Source organism: Tupaia chinensis, unplaced genomic scaffold (genome assembly GCF_000334495.1).
Source record: "Tupaia chinensis unplaced genomic scaffold, TupChi_1.0 Scaffold000037_21, whole genome shotgun sequence".
NCBI classification, from domain to species: Eukaryota; Metazoa; Chordata; class Mammalia; order Scandentia; family Tupaiidae; genus Tupaia; species Tupaia belangeri.
Genome location: NW_006159480.1, coordinates 1,589,277 through 1,594,502, shown reverse-complemented (window position 1 = coordinate 1,594,502; position 5,226 = coordinate 1,589,277). Strand labels below are relative to the sequence as shown.

The window sequence follows — 5,226 nt, the reverse complement described above, 5'->3', positions numbered from 1 at the left end:
GAAATTGCAGTAATGACTACAGTTTTGTCTCTCAGTCTTTATGTGAAGCACGAAAGCAGTTTACGTGCTCTGATGACACTATTAGGGTATTCTGAATTTGTGTCTATACTTGTTTTTACCTTCGGCTTAGCCTGCAGAGACAAGTTAGTGCCCTTGTCTTTCAGACTGACAAACTCCACATGGCATTTCCTGTGAGGCAGCCCGCATTAAAAGTTCTTTAGAACATTGTATCAAGTTGTCTTGGTCTTCTGATTTTATATATATATATATATATATATACACACACACATTTTTCAAGTAAAGAAATGTTTAACAGATGTAAGCTATTTTATTGAATATTTGCTATCAAAGATTGTTAAATATCTTACAGCATATTGCTTTCAAGTTAAAATGTCAGAAACAAACACCCATATTTACAATGCTTTTAAGGAACGTTATATAATGACACATTAAGATGTAAATTCTTTTGGCTTATAATTCTTAAAATAATGATAATAGCAAAAGTGATGCAAAATCTTCAGTGTGAGACTATGATGAAGCTACATTTTACAAAAATATGGTGTAAAATGGCAATCATCCCATTCAACATCCTGGAATAGATCCCTTCAGGAGGGACTGATAATTTATACAGTCAAACTAAAATTTACAGATAAAGGCTTTCCAGTACTGCCACTGGGAAGTGTATCTCTCAACATATACAACTTTCAGGCCACAGTTTTGAAGGTCTGGAGTATCAAGTTGGTTTGAGGAATCAGTTGGTGGCACTTACACATTTATTGTCTTGCCATCTTTAACATACACTTTCAGAGTATCGCTGAAACCTTTGGAGTACTTTACCTATTCTTTCTTTTGGTGTTCACGTGCCCTGAAATTCTGGTATTGATATTTCTTGAAGACATTATTCACTGTATCAGGAAGTTCTTTTATTTCACTAGGTGTATCCCTGACTGTCTGCAGAAACCTCCCTCTGTCATCCGTCTCGTCTGGGACCTTACTGAAAAGTTATTTAAGTGTTCATGCCTTTTCATTTGGGTCCTGGAATTCTGGCTCTAGTCGCTCAGGCATGTACTCTTCTATGTCATCCGCTGCCATACGAAGAAGGGACCCTGTGGAGTTAACCCCCCAGGGGGGATGGTCACACCGCAATCCCTTCTCCTCCATTCTCCTCTCGGGATCTTGGGCACGCACGCACACACGCCCGGTGTGAGTTTTAAGCCACCGGGTCCGGGACATGAACCGCAGTTGACTACGTGGGAGTCCAGCGACATAGCCATGACGCTAACTGCTGGTTCCCTCAGCTTCATTCTTCATCTCTTCCATTGTCATCCTCGCACAGAGCCATGCTGATCTTCTCTGTATGGTTCCTGTGTTAGTGTCTGTGCTGCCCAGCGAGCACTGATTGGTGATGTCTAGCATTTCTTTACCCGGCATTCACACCTTTCTCAAGGCTTTGAAGTTTTCTGGTATTACTTTTTTGAGTAAACTTCTTACTTCTTTGTTATGTACAATTTTCTCTTAAATACCAGTAACTCTCAAAGTTGGTTTTGATGCTATGTGCAGAATCTGTAAACTTTCTCTTTTGCCCCATATTCTCTTTACTGTTTTTTTGTCACCTGCATCTATTTATGAAGCCTGTCTTTGAGTTCATGAAATCTTTATTGTGTTTAATCAATTCTGCTATTGAGAACTTCTGTTGCATTTTTATTTTTTCAATTGTATTTTTTAGCTTCAGAACTTCTGTTTGATTTTTTTACTATTATTCTAATTTGTGTGTTTAAATTTATTTTTCTGATAAAATTCGGAATTATTTGTTCTTTTCCTGAAGTTTGTTGACCTTCCTTAAAACAGCTGTTTCACATTCTCAGACATATCAAACATCTGCATCTTTCTGGAGTTGGTCACTGGCACCTTATATACTTCATCTTGTGAAGTCTGTTTCTTTGAAAATTTAAAATAACAAAGGAAAAATTCCTTACTTGAGGGGAAAAGAGAGGAACAGCTGCACTTGGCAGGGTTTCCACATGGATTCGTGCTCTCCCCACTGCCTTCCAGACAGTCAGAATCACAGCACAAGCACCCACAAGAGTGCCCACAGTGTGTTCAGGCGGCCTGACTCTGAACTCAGGCCCTCCCATAAAGCTCCAGCATCACGCAGCTCCACCCACCTCCTGAGCCACCATGCTGGGCTTCTCGGATAGTTCTTGGTGTTTGTGGACAGACGTGGATACCTGGGCACTGCCAAGTTACAGATTGATCCAGTCTTCAGATGTTCTCGTTTTCACTCTCCTTTATCAGAGGGCTTTTCAGGAATTCAAGAGACTGACTGCCGAGGTTCTCAAGCCTGCAGTCACTGAGGTGGCTTAAGAACTGCAGGTGTCCTAAGGCCAGGTTTCCACCACTCAGGCAGGACCAGGGGTCCTTGGGCTAAGTGGCCTCTGGCAAGACCCATGGAGGTTTCCCGAGCAACATGGTAAAGTTCACAAGGAACCTGAACCCATTGCTCTGTTTCCTTGGTGGGTCCAGTCCTGGGTTCCAGGCAGAGCCCCCTACTCCCCTCTGTATCCTCAAGTCTGAGGACCAGTGAGGTGGTAGAGCTCGAAGAAGAGCCGTGGTCTCACCCAAAACTTGCGGTCGTGAAGATTCACACAGCACGGGAGCTCCAGAGCCAGGTGTACCTGCTCCCTGTCTGGGCTCATGTGGGGCTCAGGCCACCGAAGACAGCCAGCAGCGGTGTGGCTGGCCCTGTGGTCCACCCCAGAGGCTGCGGTGTCTGTTCGGTGCCAGAGACAGACTATCGGCTCTGTCAACCGGCTCAGCCTGGAATAGCAGACTAAGATCCACATTAGGCCGTGTTGTACCATCCGGCCCATGGTGCTGGGCTCTGAGGTGCAGACATGCTCTGCCGTTTTCTCCTTTAATTTTTTTTTTAAATGTTTCCACATTTTCCTTTTCTTTCTTTCTTCCTTTTGCCTTTTTCTCTCTGCTTTCTTTCTCTCTTCCTTTCTCTTTCTCCTTTTTTTTTTCCTTCTTCCCTTTCACTTTCTTCTTTCTTTCTCCCTCTTTTTTTTTTTTTTCCCCTGAGAGGTTTTCGCTAAGGGCGCATGCACTTGCCAGACAGACAGAGAGAGACATATAGACAGAAAGCGAGAAATCACCCCCCCAGGAGGGATGGTCATGTTGCAATCCTTTCTCCTCCATTCTCCTCTCGGGATCTTGGGCACGCACGCACACACACCTGGCGTGAGTTTTAAGCCACTGGGTCTGGGACACAAACCACGGTAGACTAAGTGGGAGTCCAGCAACATAGCCATTATGCTAACTGATGATTCCCTCTTTCTCCCTCTTGATGCTGCTGCTGCTTCTCCTCTGTCTCTTCTTTTCTCCTTTTCCACTTCTTTTCTGAGGCATAGATACATTGGACTTTCTGAAACATATGCCAACTTCCAGCTAACTTGTCTACCCACACTTAAATTTCTAAGTAATTATATAGATTCAAAATATGAGCATGCATACATAATGATTATGTCCTTTGTAATGCAAGTAATTTGTAATTTCAATAATGTAATATAACATAAGTAATAAAAGTAGGAAAATGGAAAGACCAAGAACTTAGAATGAGCTTAGTCAAGAGAAAAAAACAAAAATGAGATAAATAAACCTAATTTCCTCCACTTTACTAGAAAAATAATGGCTAATATAAAACAGGCAAATCATTTAAGTGATTAAATACAATAAGCTAAACTAAAATATGAAAAAGAAAGAAATTAATCTTTATTAATTTCCAAAGGAAGAAATCACCTTTTTTTCTCTCAAAATAATCTCATTGCTTTACATGGGGATCTTTGAAAACAAAATTCATTAGGTCATCAGAAAACTTAAATATGTTAGAAAAAGGTGTGATTTGAAATCTTGCTGCTTAGTTCTATTACTAATGTCATTGGATCCTGCAACTTTACTGTAATCATGTATTACTACTAGTAATTTTAAATTGGTCTCATGTTTTAAAATTGGATCACTGTTCCTTCCTCCAGGATTTTTGCAAACAGTGTAAGTTCAGTTAATTCTTAAAGAATGTTCTTTCCATGAGTCATGTTAGGATAGTATGTAGAATTAATTTTTGTCCTCACTATGAGTATGGCGTAAAGGAAGTAGGCCACAGCATCTGTATCACTAGACAGAAAATTAAAATGTTTATTATGTTAATATTCTCTGATGTTGGATGCATTCCTAAAAAATATAGACTGATTTGACTAGGTTTGATCTATATTATGTCAATATCTTTTCTTAAACTTTTTAGTATTTCATTATACATTATTTTTACTAATTTAATTAATTTTAAAAAATTTACGAGAGGTTGTATGTCAGAGAGATGGAAAAAGAAAGCAACTTTCATGGAGAATGGTCATACTGCAATTTTTTGTCCTTCACTGACAATATGTGTTCAGGGACACACACATTTCTAGCAGTTTCTCAATCTCTAGTCCAGGATTTGAGCTCTAAGATAGGTCATGTGGGCCTGACATCAAAGATCAGGCCATGGAGCCAGGCCAAATACTTTGAAATCTAAGTCTCCAGTGGCAGAACTTTCTAAGTAGAAATAACAATTGCCCATATACCTTGGGTGAAAAAAAATGTACCTAATCTTGTTATTTTGAGAAGAAAACATAGGCTGTGTGTTTTGTTTTTGAGAGAGGTTTTTGTTATAGGGCATGGTGTTTGCTAGAAAAACATCAATGCATAATTACAACCAGTCCCACTGCATGATGACTGAGGCCACATGGGAGGGCTCTCTGCTTCATTGAGTTCACGGAGTCAACTACTAATTTCATCTTAGGCACACACACACACACACACACACACACACATATACACACCCTTGCCCAGCATCAGTTCCAGTCACTAGTCCAAGACTCAAACCATGGTTGACTATGTGAGAGTCAGCAACATAACCTTTACACCATCTGCTGGTCCTCAAATTGTGTTTGTTTGTTTGTTTTCTTCACTAGGGACCAGCAGATGGCACAATGGTTACATCACTGGACTTCCATATAGTGGACCACAATTTGAATCCTGGACCCAGTTCTTTAAACCTCATGATGTGGACGTGTATGTGCATGCTGAAAAGGCCAAGAGGGGAATGGAAAAGAAGGAATTGCATCGTGGCCATTCCCCCCTGGGTAATAATTTCTCACTTTCTGTCTGTCTGTCTATCTCTGTCTTTCTGGA

At 40.5% G+C, this 5,226-nt stretch overlaps 1 pseudogene; it reads right to left on the bottom strand.

Annotated features, from left to right (window-relative positions):
• Positions 1–1,296: 1,296 nt before the first annotated feature.
• LOC114008019 (uncharacterized) lies at positions 1,297–1,396 on the bottom strand (annotated as a pseudogene).
• Positions 1,397–5,226: the final 3,830 nt, after the last annotated feature.